This window comes from Triticum aestivum, chromosome 5D (genome assembly GCF_018294505.1).
Source record: "Triticum aestivum cultivar Chinese Spring chromosome 5D, IWGSC CS RefSeq v2.1, whole genome shotgun sequence".
NCBI lineage: Eukaryota > Viridiplantae > Streptophyta > Magnoliopsida > Poales > Poaceae > Triticum > Triticum aestivum.
The window spans coordinates 67,913,835-67,938,676 of record NC_057808.1 but is presented as its reverse complement, the minus strand read 5'-3'; positions in this window follow the sequence as shown (position 1 = coordinate 67,938,676).

Sequence of the window (24,842 nt, the reverse complement as noted above, 5' to 3'; positions counted from 1 at the left end):
AAAATAAAAGCGAATAAAAATAGATCTCAAAGTCAAATATGATAAAAAGAGACCCGGGGGCCGTAGATTTCACTAGTGGCTTCTCTCGAGAAAAATAGCATACGGTGGGTAAACAAATTACTGTTGGGCAATTGACAGAACTTCAAATAACTATAACGATATCCAAGCAATGATCATTATGTAGGTATCACGTACAAGATTAGTAGACCGACTCCAGCCTACATCTACTACTATTACACCACACATCGACCGCTATCCAGCATGCATCTAGTGTATTAAGTTCATGGAGAAACGGAGTAATGCAATAAGAACGATGACATGATGTAGACAAGATCTACTCATATAGGAATAGACCCCATCTTGTTATTCTTAATAGCTGTAACATCCCAAAATTCTAAATTTTGGAATGTTATATTAATTAGGTAATAATGATTGCTTGAGTGATTTGTTGTGTGAAACTGAGTGGAATCTGAAACTTTTTCTTTTTGAAAGTTGAATGAGAGGGAATGAAATGACTTTCCCAAAACTTTCACCTTGCATTTATGATCTCCATGAATTCAAAGTTCATTTCATCACAAAACCCTAGAGTGAAGATGATATGACTTCTTCCATTTAATTAAATGAAAAAGGGTTTTTGAAAAGGTTTGAATTCAATTTGAAAATATTTGAAATTCAGAAACTTTATGCAACTCAATGAGTTTCATGAGAGAAGATAAAATGACTTCTTCAAATGCTAAGAAAGAGAGTTGGAAGTTTCAAAGAATCAAATTGAAAGTCCTTTTGTAGTTATTTTCAAACCCACTTTCAATTGGGAGTTATTTGTTTTTTATTCAAATTATTTTTCTCTAAAAATAAAATATATGTAAAATAGGGTAAAATGATTCCCTATAGTATAAAAATGGAGAAAAAAGAGTTTGGAATCATTTTGGTATTTTAAAATATTTTTATTTGATTTTTAAATGAATCAGGAGCACTGTTTGCTTTATTTAAATTTTTGTGGAATTTATTTGCCGCTGAAAATATGTTCATATTTTAGGAAAAAAATTCTAAAATTTTTGGTATATAATATGCCTATATTATATTTATATTTTTATTTCATTTTCTTTTGTTATGTCTGTGCTTAAAAAAAGAGCCACTGACCGCGCCAGGCCTGGCCACCCGGCCCAGCCCAGCAGCGGCCTGCACTGCGCCGAACCGCCTCTACCTCGCTCGCCCCCTCGCGTGGACGTCGCTTCGCCAGCCGCCGACAGGTGGACCCCACCTATCAGCTTCTTCTTCCCCAAGCCGAGCCGGACTCCTCCGCGCGTACGCTTCGTCGGTCGACGCCATGCCCGTCTCGGGCACCTCCCCTCGTGTTACCCCACCTCCACGCCTCCCTCCTATAAATACCCGAGGCTCCGGCCCCATTTTTGCCTCGAAACGCAGCCGCCCTCGCCTCCCCACGCCCCACGCGAACTCGCTGGAGTTTGCGAGATCCGCCGAGCTCCGCCGCCACACACTGCACCGTTCCGACGCCGCAGCTGAGCGCGGACACCGCCATCGCCTTCCCCTCGTCGCGCCACGCCTCCCCGTGGTTGGCCTTAGCCGAAGGACCTCTGGAGAAGCTGCCCCAGCCACCACCGAAGCCGCCGCCGCCGTCTTCTTCACCACCGACGACCGTCGCCGCCGCGGTAAGCCACCGACCACCCTCGTCCGTCCGATCTCCATCCTACGGTCCAGATTAGATCAGGATTTGTTTTTTTCCTCGAACAGTTATTCTCTAAATAGCGAACGCTCGCTAGTTTAGCCTTTGTAGCGAACGAATTTCATCGCTTATGCTTCTGTAGCGGACGTTCGTCCGTTAGTTTCTGTCTTGTAGTCAAGGACCTAGATATAATTATTTTTCTTACAAATTAGCCCCTGATTTTCAAACCCTCATAACTTTTTGACCGTTTGTCCAAATTCAGTGAAACCAACGCCAAATTCTTCATCATGATCTCAACTATCCAGAGAACTTATTAAATCAACTTTTTGAAATTTTAAATTTTGAATTAGATCAGATTTGAATTTAAACTTGTTTTGGCTATAACTTAAGTTTTATAACTCTGTTTTAATTGATTCTTTTTGCAAATCATAGCTCTTGGCATGTATTTTCTGTTAAGGTCAAAATCACCCAATTTTGCTACTGTTAAAAATATGTTTCTGTCTAGAAGCTTTATTTGATGGTTTTGACGTTTTTCAAAATATTTTCTGCGTTCTTTCGGATCTTTGAGTGATTGCTTATGTGTGGTTATAATTGCTTGCTCACGATCGATTGATCGGAGTGTGATGAGTAGAACTATCAGAAATTATGAGTGCGGAGAATCTTCATCAATAATACAAGGAAAGTTCACACTTTCATCATACTCTTCCTATACCCAATTTTACTTGCATTAGATACACCCCTCAAAGATTTGCATGTGTAGGATTTGGGTACATGTGGTTTTGCTATGTAGTTCATGAGGTAGGAACCTATGATCCTTGAAACACCCCGAGAATATACGTTATGCTCACAAATTGCTTATCCATGCTCATATACGGGGATTGGTATGTGAGATTCATGCAAGTTGCGAGAGATAATAATTAAGGGTAACTTAAGGTGGCAACATTAACACGCATCTGGGTGGAATGGTTGGGGCACCGAGGAGAAACCAGTGGCTTTCCCGGGCACCTGGAGAAACCAGTGCTTGCCCAAGGGGATCCCGAAGTACCCGTGTGATTACCCTATGGAATGCCACCCAGGCTCAAAGGGATCATGCGATATTTCATGCCTAGACGCTTCCGTGTGCAGCCACAAGCTAATATGGGCTCTGGCATAGTTGAGTAAGTTGTGGGAAACCTTTCCATGATAGGCTAGCAGATGTAGGGGATTGTAGGTGTACCGGCATATCTATCGGTTAAGCGGACCTCTTCGGAAAGACTATGTCTTGATCATTCGGTTCTCAAACATCAGGCGGTGCGAGGAATTCAACGGAGGAGATCGAGTCTTGTGGGGAAAAGTGTGCAAACCTCTACAGAGTGTACAAACTAATCATGATTAGCCGTGTCCCCGGTTATGGACAACTTGAGTATCTAGAAGTGAATTATTGGTTGATCTCATCACTCTATTTAATTAATGAATTGGGTTATTATTATTACTCGGTAATTTTGGGGGTTGAGTTGGAGGAACCTTCTCAGTAATGGCATAAACTTGGTAGTAAAATAAAAACGTATTCCTTTGTTGTAGGAAAAAATTAGCTTTATGCAAAATTAAACTTAGAGCCTCCACCAGCCAAATATGCATATAGAGATATATATTTTCATTATTATTCTGTGGTGTGAAATTGCCACTACATTCAATGTAATGACCTACACGACTGCAACGTCTCATGTTGCAGGAATCTTACGACGAGTAAGTGATACGTTAGGGTTACGATGTCTACACTCAACTTTGTTGTTGGTGTTATTGGGACTCCACAATTTTGATGTTACTTCTGCTATATGGATTGAGGTAATAGTATTTACATTACTTTTTACATGTGATTGCACTCTGTTATAAATCCTCGAGTACTGTGCGTGTCAGCATACCGATCCAGGGATGACACTTAAGCACAGAGACTTGATCGATTTGGGTCGGGTAATTACAAGATGGTATCAGAGCACATGTTGACTGTAGGACGTGACCCCTAGAAACTGGCAAGCCCATAGGAAAGGATTTCTCTAAAACTTTATTTTCAAAAGACATCCCTTAACTCTCATCTTTTCTAAGCTTTACCAAGTATTTCCTCTCATCTCAAGTAGTTAGACTATACCCCTTTCCCCTTTTGACCACACGAAGATTCGACTGATGAGACCACTCTAAGAAGTACAAGATATCGGATAACTAAGACCACTTCGGAATAAAGAGGATTTTATTGTGCATTAGAAGTGTTGAAGCTACAACAGTTGAATATTCTGAAGACTTGAAGAGTTTGACGACTTAGAAGAGTTATTGACCTTTAGAAGACCAAACCCTTGTTATGTACTTATGTTAGATGCGATGATTGTGAGCTGTCATTTGTTTGATGTTTTTCCAACGGCCACACAAAATAAAACCGTCTCTTCAAAACTATTGTTTGTACTATGTGTATCCCTCTCTATCTCTCTTATCTCACCCCAAAACCCCTGGACCCAATAGATGATGAATGGAGATGAACTCATATTTTCTGGATCAAGGACTCAAATGGAGACGGACCAATGGATTCAAAACATGGAAAATCACATGAAGAATAATGCTATAGCCGGAAAGGATAGTGTCGTGGAATTGTCACGGCAGATGTCCTTAGTGTCAGGACTTAGTCGTGAGGCCAACGCGTCTATGTGGTAGCTTGAGAGGGGTTGAGCGGAATCGAGAAACGCAACACAAGACAAGGATTTAGACAGCTTCGGGCCCCGGGAAACATCATCCGGTAACAACCCTACATGCTGTTTGAGGCTAGGTCTCATTATGATCACGGGAGAGTCGCCGGGAACCGGCTCTCGGTGTCTAGCCCTATCGATTCTTTCTTGTCCCCTCTTGGGGTGCCCCGCCCCTCCTTATATAAGCTGAAGGGGCGGGTTACATGTAGAGTCCAACTCAGACTTAAGACTTAACCTTACTTTGACGTCTCACCATGGGCTTCTTAACGTCTTGGGCTTCTTACAATCTGGCTTACGATCTGACTTACCATCTGGCTTACCGTCTGGCTTACGATCTGCCTTACCATCTGCCTTACCATCTGGCTTACCATCTGCCGGGTTACATGACTGTGTCTGCCGGGTTATATGACCATGCCTGCCGGGTTACAATGCTCAACTGTTCCCGCGAGCTTAACCTACTTAACTGTTCCTGCCGGCTTATAGTCTGCCGGGTCATCAATGAAACACCCAATCCCAGCCGGGTTATATCTCCAGCCGGGTCATACTGTGGCATATATCCCCGACATTAGCCCCCCAGTTTAATTTGGATTCATCCATGTTAAACTGATCCAGGTTATAAATAGATGATGCCGAGTCATAATTGTCGCCGATGCTGGGTCAAAACTGAGAATTTTGAAGACTTCTCTCCCTCATATCCATATTACCTGTAGCCCGCAAGTCTTGAGGGGAGCAAAGCGATGACTTAAGACTTGCCTCAATATAAATATTACCACTTTGAAGAAATCCATGTTGCTATCTCAATCACTAGTCAAAACTGAGTATTCCACATATGTAGCCCCCAAGTACTGGGTCATTATACAATAATGAGCAGGGACTTTATAGATATGATCATGTAGACTTGAGCAGCAACGTGTAGTCCCCAAGGGCCGGCTCATTAAGATAATACTGAGCTGGGACTTTGTATATAATTTATTGATGATAACATCACATGATGTAATCTCCACCATGGGGCTTGAACCCACGTCCATAAAGTTAAGAGCTTTGTACTCTACCAACTGAGTAATGGACCTTTCAATATAATGAACTGAGGCTTGTGTACCTTGAATTTTTGACATGAGCAATTGGTAGCCTCCGAGGGCCGGCTCATTACAATGGGATGAGTCGGGTCTCCAATAAGTTGAACAAAAAATGTCTTTACATTAGCCCCCAAGTGCCATGGTGCATGCCGGCAGTGATATGGGACTTGCATGATGTAATCTCAACTTGAATAATGTAGCCCCCAAGTGCCGGGTTGTAAGCCTGCAGCGACTCGGGACCACTCCTTTAGTTGTAGAATAAATCGTATCCATTGATAAAATAATTGCACTGAAGCAACTTTGAAAACCTCAACCATAATATTAGTTTCTGATAACCATAATAAAAATCCAGCCATGTTGGTTATTAAAGATTTGACTAACCCGGTTTGAAACCTCAGTCATTCAATATCATAGTGAAAATCCAGCCAAGTTTGGCTATTTAAAGATTCAAATACCTTATCTGTTGACAAGTAAACCCGGAGTTTAAATACCCGGCTATTCTTGGCCGATGGCGATTTATTACGCCTCCATTGTAAGCCGGAATTTTTACAACCCGGCGGCTTATAGCCTTTGAGAAAACCAAGAATTGATAACCCTTTTGAGACACCAATTTCGATCTTCGATGATGGGCTTGAACTTAATCATTTATGTAAGTCATAGCCCTGTAAATCCTGCACAAAGTTCAAACAACATATGCTCTGGCGACTTAATGTTAAAAGCCAGGGCGGGTAACCACCCAAATGTAGTCTTATCCTGCACACAAGTAGATCACAATATCCCTTGGCGGTTTACCGCAGGGCGAGTCATAATATCTCACATATAACCACTGTGATATTGAATTTGTACTGCCGGTTTACATGACCTGTGCAGTAAGGGTGATAACCCAATCCTTAGAAGCCAATGCTTCCACATAGATGATGATTGTCATAAGCTGGCGATTTATCATCGAAAAATCAAGCCGGGTTAAATAGCAACCACTCATATACACTTTTCATATGAAAAAGAGCTTCAAATAAAATCCCAAAAATTATTTGTCAAAAGAAACTTCAAAAAATCTTGGGGCTTCTGATTCGAATACGATCAGAAAACCGTCCCAAAGGGGTTAAGCTAAGATTCGAATACGATCATATAGCCCCCAGTGGCTTTGGCGTTGCCGATCAAGAGGGTACCGACAGCTATGTTCTCTTTGGTTCGAATACGACCTATGTTTGAACAGGAAGCCCCCAAATGACCTTGAGAGTTGTTTAACGACGCTGATTCGAATACGATCCACGTCGGTTCCCAAAAGGGGTTGAGCTATGGTTCAAATATGACCAAGAAACTCCCCAATGAGCTCAGCAGTGTGCCGATCAAAAGGGTATCGACAGCTATGTTCTCTTTGGTTCGAATACGACCTATGTTTGAACAGGAAGCCCCCTAGTGATCATGAGAATATTTAACGACTCTGATTCGAATACGATCAGGGTCACACAAAAAGGGTTAAGCTAAATTCGAATACGATCAGCTCCCAATGGTCCTTAAAGTAGGGTACCTATGTTTGAGTTGTGCTTTGTAACAAACTCTTTGGTCCCTTTAATTTTCCCTGAGAACTCGAACTTTGCGAGAGATAACCTCTTTTTGAACCAGAAATTTGTAAACCGGATATTAAGAGCTTCAAAGCTTTATAAGATACAAATTTACCTTGAGCCGGACGATTGAACCGGATTTGAGAGCTTCAAAACTTTGCGGGAGAAAGATATCTCTTGAACCGGATTTTATACCGGAATTTTTATTTGAACCGGCAATTTTCTGACGGCCTTTAAAGTTTCCTCAATATGGTAGCAGCCTCCGGAACCGGGTTATCATTTCCTCTAACGATCCGGGGTTCCCGAGTCATGTCACTGTAGCCCCCGAGTCTCAAGATGACTCGAGGAGTTGGCTTGAGATTCTCCATATTTAACCGTGATATAAACCGGTTTGAGTCCTGCATGGGAAAATTTGCAAGCCAAAGTAATTGCTCTTTTAAATAAAATATACTGGATGGATTTCACCTGATATGTCAGGCTAGTGATTATCAACCGCGGAGTTGTAAGCCAGCGTGGACGGGAGAGTCGGCCGCGGAAGCGGACTGGTGAGTTATCTGTGGTATTGTAAACCGGCACAAATGGGAGAGCCGGCCGGTGTTGTTGTTGCAGACTGAGCCACGGAGGCGGCGGTTCGCACCCACATTTATTCATAACATGACATCGCTTTTATAATGAACATCAGTCCTGCATGATTAAAATATACTGGCCGGAATATTTGTTCCTCAAATAAAATAACCTGTTATGAAACAGTTTGGACAGATATCACCTGAACGGACGACAGATGATTTGGTCCACGCGCAGTCTGGTGCAGATACATGTACTTTGAACTCCGTACATTGTAATTACTAGTATGTATCGAGGTATTTTTGTGTTGACCTGTGAGAATCCTGGCAGATACTGCCACAACTGACCGGCCACTGATTTTTGTCCTCATTAGAGCCAATGAACAATTTAATATTGTGCCCTTCGATGAAAACCTTGTAGGGCCCGCCTTGTCTGGTGATATGCTAACAGTATTGTTACCAACAGCAAGCAGAATCTCCAATATATCCCTTGACTTCTTTTTCTCCTAACCCGCCCCCCCTGTCCCTACCTTAATTCAGCAGAGGAGTGGGCGAGAGCAGAGACAAGCAGTTAAGCCGGCGGTGAGGGCGGTGATCAGGCGGAGGCAAAGCAGCGCAGCTGGACTCGGTGAGTTAGCAAGCACGGGCCCCGGGAGGTACAAGAGCCGGCGCTGGGAGGCAGTTCGGAAGCGCTGGCGACGTGAGGCCACATCGGTGAGACGGGGCCACAATCGCGACGGGTCGCAGCGGCGGCAGATGTGGTTCGGTGGCCCGGCGAAGGCGGCAGCTCAAGGACGCGCCGGTGAGAAACAACCACAGCAGAGGGCGAGGCCGGCCACAGCGGGGGTGCATCGGCGGAGGCTGGTGGCTTGGCGAGGCCGGATCGAGGCGGCTCTCAAGCGGGCTTTTGACCACGTCTGCGGCGAAGGCGAGAGGCGGGTCATGGTTGCGCCGGCGGCTCGTCTGATGGCGGTCGAGGAAAAGACACGAGGTGTACGGGCAGCCAGCATGGGCGGCTCGGCCCGGCTCCACACCGGCGGTGGATCCAGGCGGCTCGGCGGAGCCAGAACTATGGTCGACCGGGATGGCGGCTCAGACGGGCCATGGGATCATCGTCTTGTCGGCAGCCGGCGACGGGTCGACGGAGCGATGACTGGTCGACAGAAACACAGCAGCAGCTCAGCGCCGGGGGGCGAGCTTAACGGCAGACGGGCCGGGTCACGGTGCAGCAACTTGATGGCGACTTAGAGACCGACGAGGCGGCTTACAGCAGGGGCTTGATCCGGCGGCGGTTCAAGGGAGCATGCGGCCGGAGTGGAGGTGGCGACGGGGAAGCCGGAGCCGGCCAATCAGGGGCGCGAGCCAGTGCGGTGATCCGGCGATGCGAAGATGGCAAATTAGCGGCGACGCGGCTGACAGGTGACGCAGGGCATGCGGTGGCTGCAGCAACACCTCGCCTCCTTGCCCGGCAGCGCAACACGGCGGGTTAGTACGCCGGTGAAGGGGACTCCTGGCGCGGCACGAGGCCTTGGCGAATCGAAGACGGGTTGAGCTTTTGAACCGGTGGGTGCGGTTGACGGAGTGAGGCGGCGCTTGGCAGCTCGTCTCACAGTGGTAATTGCAGTAGAGGGCCGGCTCGGGGCACAACGGCCGGCGGCGACGATGGAGGCGACTCTCCGGCGGTGGCGACTCGCGTCCAAAACCGAGGCGGTGACTCGGCGAAGGCAGGCGAGCGGCGGAAGGCCATGGCAGCTCGACTGCGGTGGAGATCAGGCGGCGACTCAATGGAGGCGGACGAGACGGAGATGGCGGAGATGAGCCGATGCGACGGCTCATAGTAGTTCTGCGAGGACGGCGACTTGAGGCCGGCGGTCCGAGGTTGTGGCGACTTGTGACACAAGTAGGCGGGTCGTGGCACTTGGCGGTTTGGGGACGCATCCAGGATGGCCCGGCGCCGGTTCATTGGCAGCGAGACGAGCAGGGCCGGCTCACGGGGCTCGGGAGCCGGGTCGCCTGAATGGAGGCGCGGCGCAGAGGACCGCGGCGGTCTGGGCGTCGAGGGTTGAGAAGCCGGTGCAGAGCAAACCGGCGCCGTGGCAGAACAACAGAGGTCGGCGACTCGGCCAGGGCGCCTTGGGGGCTCAAAATCCAAGGCGGCGGCTCACGGGCGGTTCGTCCGGCTTGCAGGTGACGGCCGGGGCACGAGCACGACCCGCCGGTGTGGTGAAGCGGCGGAGGTGGGCAGAGGCAGCCGGTGATCTGAGGCCGCATCCGCGGTCGCGAGCTGACAGCCGCGGCGGAGATGAGCCACCGTCTCGATGCAAGACCCGGTCGACACCCGGGCGGGTCAACGAAGGAGCCCGGGTCCAAAGACAATTCGCCCCCAGATCGTGGGCTCTCCCTTTTTTTTGCTTCATCTGATTCCAACAGATAAAATAACTTTCTTTTCCTCCTGGTCCCAGTGGGTTGCCTGAATCCGTACCGGACTTCTTTTTCCTTTTCTTTCAATGTAATATGAGCAACGCAGGGCACACGGACTATAGTCGCTGCTTTAGAACTTGGCGCTCTCTGGGCCTTGTACATCAGTATAGTATTCCTACGTCATGAACACCACTTAAGGGGAAAAAAACCTCCGATGATTGATCTATTCTTTTGCTGCCACCGAAAACCTTTTTGATCTCGATCGATGAAGTCAAAGTCAATGTAGATACTTTAGTGCCGGTTTAATCACGAGCTTCTTCATAGTAACCCGGTGCCCGGCGGTTCAACAGAATTCTTGTTGGTCTCGGCGACCCGGGGATAATTGAATCATCCACATGACGACGGTGGACAGCGCAATTTTAATCTCAGTAGAACTTAAATCTCTCGAATCGTAAATCTGAATTGATGAACTCAAAAACTGATGTAGATCCTTTCGAACCAAGCCTTCTTCAACTGGCTAATCTTGTTGAGCCGGAAAATTGCGAACTTCTCGAACCCTAGAAAATCCCTCCAAGAACTCAACACCACCGTGCGCGAGCCCCACGGTGGGCGCCAACTGTCGTGGAATTGTCACGGCAGATGTCCTTAGTGTCAGGACTTAGTCGTGAGGCCAACGCATCTATGTGGTAGCTTGAGAGGGGTTGAGCGGAATCGAGAAACGCAACACAAGACAAGGATTTAGACAGCTTCGAGCCCCGGGAAACATCATCCGGTAACAACCCTACATGCTGTTTGAGGCTAGGTCTCATTATGATCACGGGAGAGTCGCCGGGAACCGGCTCTCGGTGTCTAGCCCTATCGATTCTTTCTTGTCCCCTCTTGGGGTGCCCCGCCCCTCCTTATATAAGCTGAAGGGGCGGGTTACGTGTAGAGTCCAACTCGGACTTAAGACTTAACCTTACTTTGACGTCTCACCATGGGCTTCTTAACGTCTTGGGCTTCTTACAATCTGGCTTACGATCTGACTTACCATCTGGCTTACCATCTGGCTTACCGTCTGGCTTACGATCTGCCTTACCATCTGGCTTACCATCTGCCGGGTTACATGACTGTGTCTGCCGGGTTATATGACCATGTCTGCCGGGTTACAATGCTCAACTGTTCCCGCGAGCTTAACCTACTTAACTGTTCCTGCCGGCTTATAGTCTGCCGGGTCATCAATGAAACACCCAATCCCAGCCGGGTTATATCTCCAGCCGGGTCATACTGTGGGGTATATCCCCGACAGATAGGGTCCAACATGCTCTTCAATACTTTGCAAAAGGTGCTGGAGGATGTACCAAGCCATCAATGGATGGCAAGGAGTAACCACTTGGGAAGAATTTAAGTTGACTCTCCTAAGGTCTCGTCTTGTGTCCCAGAAATTGAAGCCTTATGGAAATGATATGAAGAAACCTTGTGCATGCAAGCTTTGTGGAGAAATAGGACACAACCATAAAGAAAAAAAGGATGAATGCCCTCATTGCAAAGAAAGTCACCTAGCTGAAGGATGCCCAACAAGGCAGATTACTTGTTTCTTGTGTGAAGGGACTACCCACTACCCTGCTCGGTGTCACATTTACCCCATGGTACAACGAACCATCCAGCAGAAGAAAGAAGCAATGAAAGGAGCCCTGATGGAAATTTTAGAAGAACCTGTGATGAAGGAAGATGTCGAGGACACACACAAAGGAAACATAATTAAACCCTGCACCAAGTCATGTTATTCATGTGGAGAAGGACACATCTCCCAAAATTGTCCAAAGGAGGATCTAGTAGAATTCTCGATAGTGGAAGTAGAGTATTACCCACAAGAGATAGAAGCTCTGATTGGTATGAAAAGTCGAGGAAGAGAAATAGAATGTATCTCCAGAAAAACCCAATTTCTACAAAGAAGGACCTGAGTCATATCACATGTTTTGGGTGTAAAGATTCAGGGCACTGCTTCAGCGGTTGCCCAAATAGGAAGCCGAGCACCCAAGGAGGCTATGCAATCACAAGGAAACCTCAAGACTTGTAAGAAGTAATATGTTTCCGTTGTAATGAAGCAGGGCACTTAGCCAGAGATTGTCCCAAAGAGAAGGAGGCTTCTGCTAAATAGTTGAGTTTGCAACAAAAAATATAGTAGTAGTAGTGGGGACATTTCTTTTTATCATTGAGGTGTTGAGTTGAGGCATGTAATGGAAATGCAAGAGATTGTAATAAATTCATGAAATCAATAAAGTTCATGTGTCATGATTTCATACGTTGAATTGTATGAGTTGTTACTCTATGAAGAAAGATGTTGACCATTTTAGAGGATATGAGAAATATGGTCTATGGAAGAATTTGTGCATTTCAAGGGTGGTAGTACCCTGTGAGGACACTTGACCCCTGGAAAAGATAATGATATTCTACGGAGTGGACTTCGGACAAAATAAGTATGAGTTTTATCTCGATATGTGGGATACCCCAAGAATATGAAGGGATGAAGTACTATTGGATATAAAGGAGGTATAATGTTGGTAATATGGAGCAATTGTAACCCCAGGATGAGTTAAAGCTATAAATGTGATGAGGTGGCCCCGTAACCCACAGGCTCCAGGACCTGACAAGAAGCAAGCATACTCTTGCTGAAGGAAAAACCCTAGAATAAGTTACGACTTTATCAGTAGACGGTCTTATAGGAGTTACGCAAAACCTGAGAGTTGTGAAGGAACGATAGATGTTTGTTTGGCTTGCAAAATCCATGGAGTTATCCGAACTTAGTTCATCGACAAAAGAAATTCTGCAATGCTTGTGAGGATGACCGAGTGTTAGAATGCGAGATTCACTAAACCATATACAAGGTAATGATTTGGGTGCGGAATGGATTGATCACCATGCCAACTTACTCTTATTATTCGCCTCTGCTATATGGGATGGTAAATCTGAGTGACTTACCCATAGTAGAGAGTGTCGGTGGAAATGACACCTATGGGATCACGGGAAATTCCTTCTACGGTTGGCGGGCGCGGGGCTGTGGAAAGAGCGGGTTTAGAAGATCAACACGGGGAATTTATCCAGGTTCGGGCCGCAAGTGATGCGTAATACCCTACTCCTGCTGGTTTGTGTTTATCAGGTGTTCTTGGAATATCTACAAAGCATGCAGGGTCCAAAAAGTCCGAATCCTCCTCCAGTATGCCTCGGGCCTCCTTTTATAGCCAAAGGGGGTCGCCACAGTGGCACACAGGAGGTGGAAAGTTTGTACTGTATACAAGTCTATCGCTTGGCACCGTAGGACAAACACATTTAATGCGCTGCCAACGTGCCCTCTCACTTTATTGAGGACGGCAAGGAAACTCGTCCCGTCCGCCACCGCTTCGCCTCTCTCCAACGTGCGTCTAGGCTGACTAGGCGTGCAGCGCCACACTGGCTGGCTGGCTGCTGAGTTGGTGTGATGGCAAAGTCTTCATGAAGATCTGCATGCCACCATGCAGGCGCTTGCCGAGTTGGCCTGGAAGCTGCACGTCGCCATGCAGGTGCCTGCCTTGTTGGTCTGGTTGACTTCTGTGTTGGAATGGCGGTGGAGCCTTGGCAGGTGGGGGCCTGACTGCGGCCCCGCAGATGTCTCGGGCAAGGGTCTTGCCGGGGTCTCGCAGGCGTCCCCGGCAAGGATCTTGCCGGGGGTTTCCGTCTTCTGGTTCTCATCTAGTCTTGTATGTTCTTGGTCTTCACAAAGATTTGCATGCCACCATGCAGGCGCCTCCCGAGCCTTGGTTTCGGTGTTTGTCGATGGTGTCGGAACTCAGCGTGCTGCTGCCACAGAGCCACTTGTAGTTAAGCCCAGCTCAGTTGCTCGCCCTGCCTCCACCAATCAAGAGCGTCAACTCGTAGTTCATGAGCCTGCTTCCACAGAGGCTCCTGAAGATGAAGAAATTCTAGCTGCCGACCCCATCATAGCTGAAGACATTGGTCATCATGAGAATGTAGAAGATGATGAAGTCCTTCCTCAGATCGAGCACCAAATGGTATCATCGCCTGTTCTCACAAACAGCGAACTCATTAGCATTGGTCGTCCCTTGACGCCAATTGCTCAGGATGCATCGTGGGCTGATCACCCCCAACAAGACACACCAAGTCAAGAAACACCCAGTACTCCCCCACCTCAGGTCACCACTCCGTTGCAGACCACCCCATCACCAAAGGCGTCGCCCGCATTCCATAGGCTTCGCAAAGGCCCCAGGCCACAGGTCGCCATGTCGGGCATTCCAGAAGGAGAAGTGCAACACAGCTCACTAGCACGCCAAGTGTTTCCTGAAGCCACTCCAACTGCGAACGTCTCTGAGTCTGAAGCAAAAGCTCCTGAAGACATTCCGGCTGCATTAGCCGATGAGAACCAAGAACCGCGTCAAGAAGAAGAGAGAGTTGCCACACCCCCTTTCACTCAAGAAATTGTTCTCGAGGAGAACGTGTCTGTGCCCGACCCTCCTGCTACTCAAGAGGAGGTTGAAAACAATGAGGCGGCCACAAACAACACTACTGAAGCCAATGACGTAGTCATGACTGAAGCCAATGTGGCGCCTGAAACCAATATGGCACCAGAAGCTAATGTTGCGCCCGAAGCTAATGTGCAACTTGAAGCCCATGTCAATGCCAATGCTCCTGTACCACCTCGAAGGCCTCAAACTTTTGAGCACGCATTTGATCGCGGCCAACTTGTCACTGTCCGATGGCCTATTCTGGTTCCTCCTTCTGCTCCGGAACCACAATTTGACTACCATGTGGAGCACAGGCCTCAGGTCTAGAAGCCAAAGCCCAGACTGCCAAGATATCCTGGTGCTTCATCATCGCCAGGATCATTCAATGTCAACAGCTTCAGGGCACACAACACCTTCTTTGACAGTACAAAGAACCCTTACTCAAGGCCAAGGATCTCATCTGATCGCTTCTGGAGCTATCAGCAGCGCATTTATTACTCATGCATCTTATACAATCAAGGGCAGATCTTTCCTCACATGCGTCTGGATTGTGAAGCCATTGCTGGTCTGCCTTGCTTGGAAGAAGCTCTAGACTGCTTCAGAGATGCTGGCCTTCTGCAGTTTGTCACTGACAAAGAGCATTGGAATGAGGAGCTTGTGCTACAATTCTTTGCCACTCTTCACATTCGTGGCTACAACAAGGATCCGAAGACTTGGATCCTCGAGTGGATGACAGGTGATGTACACCATGAAGCTAAAGCTCAAGATCTCATCGAGCTTACTTCCCTGCCCAATCCAGGTGAACTCTATGAACCTGGTTGTCAGCTACATAGGAATGCATTAGAGAGCATATTTCAGAAGCCTAAGCCCAACATGAGTCAAATGCTTAGCATGATGAAGCCACTGCCACAAGATGCTGAATATCCCAAGGAATTCTTTGTCAAAGACCTGGAGTATCTGCCCCGCACCATTTATCACATTATAAGGCGAACTCTATGGCCTGTCAAAGGACACTCCTGCAGCCAAGCTTGAAGGCACAATGAAGACACTGGTGTTCAATATTCTCAATGGCATCAGCTTCAATGCTCAAGATTTCTTCATCAGGCAACTTGGAGCTTCTGGAGTTGATCTCTTTGACCTAAAGTTTTATGCTCCATGGGTAATGCGCTTAATCAAGCTTCACTCTTCTGTCAACTATCAGCCCTCTGCACGCAACCATCTTATCTTGTTGCCAGAGGTTGATATGTCTGTCGAAGCCATCTACCCTGAGCCTGAAAAGGAGCCAATTTATCTTCATAACATTGATCGCCAAAGCTTTTCACAACCAATTGAGGGGGTTCTTGCTGCAACTCATGTTTATCCTCTGGTTGGTCATACTCGTGCACCTCATCGTGCAACTACTGAAGCCACTGAAAGCACCATTGCTCAAAGGCCTCGGAAGCGATCTCGTGTACTCAATGACCGAGAGCTTCTCGTGGCCTTACATCAGAAACATGATAAGCATCATGACTGGCTGAAGCATCAGATGCAGAGCCTCTTGGTGGATGTTAATCGCATTCGAAATCTTGCCACCAAGAATGCTTTCGTATCCCATGAAGCCTGTCGGAGGTCCTAGAAGAGTCTGACATTGCTTAGCTCCAAAGACGATCTTCGCAAAGATGGCTTCACAGAGTGCTACAAATTTGATTCCACGCCTCCCAGAAATGCCGTCTTGCATCGGACTCCCTCCCTCGAAGACTCAGAATATTCATCCTCGGCTGCAACTGTTAATGCAAGAGTCATCGATGACGAAGACGATGCCACCTCACCAACCACGACTTCGCCGCGTCTCGACACTGCACCAGGCCCCTCTGCACCACCAGACTCCAACGTCGACCCTGCACATTCTTATTTTCCTGATGGGAACGAGTAGATGCTATGTGTCTTCAAACCTTTTTGGTCCTTACTGACAAAAGGGGGAGAAGCATATGAGTTGATAGTCTTCAAGCGGGTCCATATGGGTGGTTGCTATATTTTGTCGAGTGGTTACAACTCTCATTTTATGCTACATTTGGTTCTTTGGGTTGTAACACTTAAACTTGATGGTCGTCTGCTACTTTGTCTGCTACTCTGTGATGTGATGATAAATTCCACATGAAGTCATTCCACAGACGTCCATTTTTCATTATGCATGTCATTATCTTTGTCATCTCTATATGCATGATGAATTGTCTTCAAAAGTTGAAGAGGACCTCCACAAAGCAAAACCTGCCATGTGCATTTGCATTCAAAAGCAAACTACTTATATGCACATCTTCAGGGGGAGCCTTTTGCTACTTATGAAGACAATACCTTAACCCTTACAATTTCACATACTTTTATCCCCGTTGAAAACTTCAACCAGTTTGTCATCAATCACCAAAAAGGGGGAGATTGTAAGTGCATCTAGTGCCACCCCTAGTTGGTTTTGGAGTATTGACGACAAACCTGGTTGAGGGACTAATGTGTTTGTGAGAATTGCAGGATAACACAGGTAGTAATCCCTCATTGATTCGGTTTACCTACCGGAGATGACCCCTAAAAATGTGTGAAGACATTGAAGACAATGGTGGTATGTGAAGATATTCACAACGAAGATTATGATTCGAGAAGACATTCACGTGAAGACTATGGAGTGCGAAGACATAGTTGTTTTGTAGTTTCCTTTTCTTCTTTGTTGAGTCATAGGAACCACCGCACTGTTAAGTGGGGTCCAAGTGAACAAAGTTAGAATGTCTGAAGTGATGCTCAACCAAATCCTATGTCTTCGAGCGAAGACAATGAGAGCAAATCTTATCCAGAGCTGGATGAGTCAGCTTTACTTGTAGCCCAAGTCAAGCTGTTGCGGGTGTTTGAAATCTGACCGTTGGACACGTGACAGTTCCTTAGTCACCCAGGGTCATTTCGGACAAATCAGGTCAGGTTGCCTCCTGGCTATAAATAGCCCACCCCCTACACCATAAATTGGTGGCTGCTCAGAGTTAGTGCATGACTTTTGTCATTGGAGAGCAACCCACCTCCGAAGCATTTGAGAGAAATCCTTGCGAGGACAAAGCCCAAAACACCCAGAGCCAAAGAGTGTTAGGCATCACTGAAGTCTTTCTGTCTGCGTGATCTGAAGACTTGTTACACTTGAGGACTGTGAATCCTCCAGCCGGTTAGGCGTCGCGTTCTGAGCATCCAAGAGTCATTGTGGATTGTCGGTGAACGAAGTCTGTGAAGGTTTGGAAGTCTACCTTGAAGACTTACTAGAGTGATTGGGCGAGGACTAAGTGTCCTTAGCTCAAGGGGAATAAGGTGAAGACGCGGTCTTCTGAGTAGAATCTCAGCCTCCCTAACCAGACGTACAGTTGTCACAGCAACTGGAACTGGTCCAACAAATCATTTGTCCTCACCGAGCAACTGGTTCTATCTCCTCCCTCTCTTTACTTACAGTTTGTCTTCATGAAGTCATTGCCTGCTTGCATGATCTGATTGACTTCACTGTGTGATGACTATTGTTGTTTGGCTTCATACTATCTTCCATCCTGATCCATACTACCTAGCTGCTGATAGTCTTCGTGCTTTCACTTCATTGCTTACCTGACTATGGCCTATCTAGTGTAGTCTACCTTTCGCAGCATGTTAATATGTTTATTTCTATTGTCTGTCTTCAAAGCCCCCGTGTTTTGAAGACTTTCATAAAAATCGCCTATTCACCCCCCTCTAGTCGATAACTAGCACTTTCAAATAGTTATACAAGTACCCAACATCAGGCATCATTGTTTGTGCATCTCATTAACTGAGGACAAATAAAGCAATTGAAAAGAGCAAATTAACTATGCCTGAAACAAACAAGAAATTGAACTGTTGAGTTGGATACATTGACTTACCTTAACTGGTTGAACAGGCTCAACGTTGCTCCTACTTCTCTTGCAAGGCTCCTTCCTAACATCTTGTACTTGGAAATCCTCAATCTTATCTTCATTGCACCCCGTCTGCAAGGTGACACAAACTAGTTACTCGTCTCCTTGGAAGATAAATATGCATACTTTCCAGTCTGTGAACAACACAAAAGGATGAGATTATAACAAAACAACACCACATAATGAAACATGACACATCTCTTGTACTTGCACACAATGAAATGAGCATTTACTATGTGTGCACTATGTAAAAACTAGGCATACCTTCGAACTGGATCTCCAGGTACTCTTGGAGAGCCTACTTTAGTGTACAGCCAAACCTTTATGTCACCTATAAGTTAGACAAGCCCCCACTGCAGCATCCCTTAGTGTTTAAATCGTTGACAAAAGCTCTGTTAGAGTGTTAGGTCAAGAACAGCAAAGCAAACAGTTCTGGTATGGTTGGCTGATGCAAACAAGCAATTGAACAGATGTATCAAGAAAAGAAGCAAAGAAGGAGGCTTAAACACCATCACTTGACTGACCAGATTTAAGGGGCATTTGAACATCATGTGCAACGTATGAACTAACACAAACATTGCATATTCCAGATTCTACAATGGAATGCACAGGTATTAGGTTATGCCATGTATGATGATGCCTAAATGTACACTATAGCAAGAATGAGTGATTCATCATTGCACGCACAATTGAATTACATGTTAAGGGCCAGTTCTATTCCGCCTTTTCAGAGCTTATTGTCAAAATAAGCCATAAAAGATGTAAAGAAGTCATTTTTGAGTTATGGGCTTGGGCTTAACTTATTTCGCTTTGGAGGGGGGTGTTTCGGGTAGAAGCTCACTAAAAATTGAAGGGAAGGGGTATAGTAAAATGACTCTATTGTCTGCCTATATTACACTCAAAATGCAATTGCCCTGGCCGCTTGCATCTCCTCTCTCCTTTCACTCTACCTCGATCCCTTGCCTGCAGCGCTAGGGTTCCTCCAGCGAGCCATCACCACTGGTCCCATCTGGCCTGGTCCTCGATGATGCTCTGTCCAGCTAGGCTACATGGTCGGCGGGTAGGGCCAAATCTCCCGGGCTGCTCCTCCCTATGGCGCCGCCCCTCATTCTCATGGTCTCCAGCAGCTGCTACACTGTGGTCCCTCCAACGCACTACTCCGGCGGGCGCCGCACAACTATGGATGATGCCACGCTGCGGCAGAAGGCACCTTATTCCCCCTCCCCTCCTCCCAGGCCGTGGCCTTGAGGTGCTGTTGAAGGATGAGCTCATCCAACAAGGTGAGGATCTCCTCTGATTTTTTGCCAAATTTTCATTCTGATCCACTATACGATGAATTGCTATGAGCTGCTTCTGCTGCTGCTATATGACGCATTGCTATGACCTGCTCCTGCTGCTGCTATATGATGAATTGCTATGAGTTGCTACTGCTATATGATGAATTGCTATGAGCTGCTGCTGCTATATGATGAGTTGCTATAAGCTGCTCCTGCTGCTGCTATATGATGAATTGCTATGAGCTGCTTCTGCTGCTGCTATATGATGGATTGTTATGAGCTGCTCCTGCTGCTGCTATATGATGAATTGCTATGAGTTGTTGCTAGTATATGATGAATTGCACACTCCTGCTGCTGCTGTATGATGAGTTGCTATGAGCTGCTGCTGCTATATGATGCTTTCAGGTGGTGCTGCTATATGATAATAACCAGCCACTTGGACCATAGAATTTCAATAAATAATTGTTCTTCATTTAAATGTGGGTCATGCGTTCTTCATTTAAATTAGGCAATGGGATCTCTATGGAAGACATTGACCAAAGTAGATTGTGCCAAGTAGATGGTATCTTTGTATTTGCATTTTGAACAAATAGTGATTGTATGTTTTCCTATCATATTAATTACTGCAGTGGGTTCAATTTGTGATGTTTGCAAGTTAAATTAATTTTCATATGGGCAGAAAAATGACAAAATATAATGCAATCTAGACTTTTCACTGATCATACCAAAGATAAGCTGAAAAGGAAAGCAATGAAAAGAACTGGTTGGCTTACTACCTGGAGCTTATATTCACATGTGCTTATTTTCTTAGGATAACTCGTAATAACTGTCCCTAAGAAACTTGGCCAATAGAACTGACATACAAATAACATGTCACGATGATTGCAATGGAGGAGTGACCTACCATAGCACACTGTATAGGCTCACCGCTACCTCTCCTTTTTTTGCGATGTTTCATGAAATTGCCACATACATCTTGTACTTTTTCATTGTGTAACCCTATCTGCAAGTTGACACGGCTAATTTCAGACATCTCTACATGATAAATACATTGCATATCCCTTGCGCATATTTAAACCACCAATTAACGATTGTGTGCGTAGCATAAACTAGCCATGACTCTGTGTGCTGGACTAGCAGGCACTCTAAGGGAGCCTAATGTAGTGCACTGGAATTCCTACATGCCACCTATGATTTTGTGTAATGTACTACCTTTGTTCCTAAATATATGTCTTTGTACAGATTCCAGTATGGACCACATATAGATGTATATTGATGCATTTTCAAGTGTAGATTCACTCATTTTGCTCCGTATGTAGCCTATAGTGGGATCTCTAGAAAGACTTATATTTAGGAAGGGAGGTACGAGGTAGTATCATGTATGACATCTACATATCTAATTTAGCAGTCAGTAGTAGAAATCATTGTCTGCACAAAGGGATTACTGGTCGAAAATCCTAGCAAAGCACGCTGGTAGGCACACAACAATACAAGAGAGAGAGAGACGCACTTACAAGATCATAGCAATGCCTCAGTCCAGGATCTTGGTTGGCCAAGCTGTTAGATCCAGAAGAAACATCGTCCTTGTAGTTTTTGCCAGCTGCATAACAGGTAACAGCGACATGTTAGTATATTTGAAGTACATCGGGCAGGTGATGCTGGACGGGTTTAAAGGTGAAGTACCTAGGCCATGGCGGGTGCTTGGCATCTTGCCAGACGGTGGGAATCCGGTTAGAAACGTCAAGGGTGATGACACTGCGCTGGCTATCGGGGTCGGGTAAGGAGATCTAGAACCGTCGAGTAGGGTGTTTGTGGAGCGGCTCCGGTAGGGTGGACTACGGTGTGGGCGAAGCGGATCTGTGGCCGTGGACAAGGGCGTCAGAAGCTACTCCGGTAGGTTGGATGAGGGTGCGACGAAGCGGATTTGTGGTCGTGGACTTGTGAGTTGGCAAAGCGGTCCCGATAGGGTTGAGAATGGTATAGGCGAATCTACTCCGGTAGGGTTGACAATGGTGTCAGTGAAGCAGCTCCGGTAGGGTTGAGGAAGGTGTCGGCGAAGAGGATCAGAGGCCGTCGACAGGGGCGTCGGTGGGGCGACTCTGGGGGGTGTGGACGAAGCGTCTCTGGTGGGGAGTACGAATGAGCCGCTACAGATGCGCTGCAGTTGACGAGAGTACTGGCGAAGCATATCCGCGCCGTGGACAAGGCCAGCACTGAATGGGCTGTGGTACAGTGGTGGATGAGTAGTCTACTTGCTTCTAGTGGAGGTGGGAGGGGTAGATGAGGCCGCAGAAGCAGATCCGGCGAGGTGGATGCCGCTGGCAGTGAATGGGCTCTGGTAGGCCGGTGGATGAGCAGTCTAGGGTTTCGAGAGGGGAGGGGTAGAAAGGCCGATGAAGTATGGACGACGTGATGTAAGATGCTCTGGTGTTGTGGAGTTAGTCGTTTTTGCGGGAGGGGGAGAGGAAATGGGGGTGCCGTGTGGTGGGGGGAACCGGAAGTTACCAAAGCAGCCCCGACCTATTATGTAGATGAGGGCAGTATTGTAACTGTTGTTCTCCGTGCACCAAGGACAAAAGGGGAATTTCGCATGCTAAAGACTAGGTGGCGGAAATTTTAGAAGGAGGCGGGAGATTTTGCCGCCAGCGGGATCGTTCGTATCCAGTTTCAACTAATTTTGGACCGTGCTAGCGGGAAGGTCATGCGAGACTGTGTACACGGGGCACGCGTCAGCAGTTAATAACTGGTGTGAAGTCCACCCCAGAAAAAAAGACAATAACTCGGGATGATGCGCCGATAACTTGGACGTTCACATGGGCGCGGCCAACCGTACGGGTGTGGAGGTGATAACCCACAAGTATAGGGGATCACAACAGTTTTCGAGGGTAGAGTATTCAACCCAAATTTATTGATTCGACACAAGGGGAGCCAAAGAATATTCTCAAGTATTAGCAGTTGAGTTGTCAGTTCAACCACACCTAAAAGACTTAATATCTGCAACAAAGTATTTAGTAGCAAAGTGGTATGGAAGTAACGGTAACGGTGGCAAAAGTAACAGTAGCAGTTTTTGTAGCAATCGTAACAGTGGCAACGGAAAAGTAACTAAGCAAAGATCAATATGTGAAAAGCTCGTAGGCAATGGATCAATGATGGATAATTATGTCGGATGTGATTCCTCATGCAACAGTTATAACATAGGGTGACACAGAACTAGCTCCAGTTCATCAATGTAATGTAGGCATGTATTCCGAATATAGTCATACATGCTTATGGAAAAGAACTTGCATGACATCTTTTGTCCTACCCTCCCATGGCAGCGTGGTCCTATTGGAAACTAAGGGATATTAAGGCCTCCTTTTAATAGATTACCGGACCAAAGCATTAACACTTAGTGAATACATGAACTCCTCAAACTATGGTCATCACCTGGAGTGGTCCCGATTATAGTCACTTCGGGGTTGCCGGATCATAACACATAGTAGGTGACTATTGACTTGCAAGATAGGATCAAGAACTCACATATATTCATGAGACATAATAGTTTCAGATCTGAAATCATGGCACTCGGGCCCTAGTGACAAGCATTAAGCATAGCAAAGTCATAGCAACATCAATCTTAGAACATAATGGATACTAGGGATCAAACCCTAACAAAACTAACTCGATTACATGGTAAATCTCATCCAACCCATCACCATCCAGCAAGCCTACGATGGAATTACTCACGCATGGCGGTGAGCATCATGAAATTGGTGATGGAGGATGGTTGATGATGACGATGGCGGCGGATTCCCCTCTCCGGAGCCCCGAACGGACTGCAGATCAGCCCTCCCGAGAGAGATTAGGGCTTGACGGCAACTCCGTATCGTAAAACGTGATGAATCCTTCACTCTGATTTTTTCCTCCCCGAACGTGAATGTATAGAGTTGGAGTTGACGTTGGTGGAGCCTCAGGGGCCCACAAGGCAGGGCGGCACGCCCCACGGGGGTGGGCACCCTGGTGTTGATTCTTTTGCCAATATTTTTTAATTAATTCCAAAAATATTCTCCGTGAAGTTTCAGGTCATTCCGAGAACTTTTATTTCTGCACAAAAATAACACCATGGCAATTCTGCTGAAAACAGCGTCAGTCCGGGTTAGTTCCATTCAAATCATGCAAGTTAGAGTCCAAAACAAGGGCAAAAGTGTTTGGAAAAGTAGATACGTTGGAGACGTATAAACTCCCCCAAGCTTAAACCTTTGCTTGTCCTCAAGCAATTCAGTTGACAAACTGAAAGTGATAAATAAAAACTTTTACAAACTATGTTTGCTCTTGTTGTAAATATGTAAAGCCAGCATTCAAGTTGTCAGCAAAGGTTATGAACTAACCATATTCACAATAACACTGAGGTCTCATGTTTACTCATATCAATGGCATAATCAACTATCGAGCAATAATAATAAATCTTGGATGACAACACTTTCTCAAAACAATCATAATATGATATAACAAGATGGTATCTCGCTAGCCCTTTCTGAGACCGCAAAACATAAATGCAGAGCACCTATGAAGATCAAGGACTGACTAGACATTGTAATTCATGGTAAAAGAGATCCAGTCATAGTCATACTCAATGTAAATTAATAGTAATGCATGCAAATGACAGCGGTGCTCTCCAACTGGTGCTTTTTAATAAGAGGGTGATGACTCAACATAAAAGTAAATAGATAGGCCCTTCGCAGAGGGAAGTAGGGATTTGTAGAGGTGCCAGAGCTCGAGTTTTGAAATAGAGATAAATAATATTTTGAGTGGCATACTTTCATTATCAACATAACAACCAAGAGATCTCGATATCTTCCATGCTACACACATTATAGGCGGTTCCCAAACAGAATGGTAAAGTTTATCCCCCCCCCACCACCAACAAACATCAATCCATGGCTTGTCAGAAACAACGGGTGCCTCCAACTAACAACAATCCCGGGGGAGTTTTGTTTGCAATTATTTTGATTTGAGCATGGGACTGGGCAACCCGGTTACCAGCCATTTTCTCGTGAATGATGAGCGGAGTCCACTCATCATGAGAATAACCCACCTAGCATGGAAGATATAGACAACCCTAGTTGATACATGAGCTATTCGAGCATACAAAACAGAATTTCATT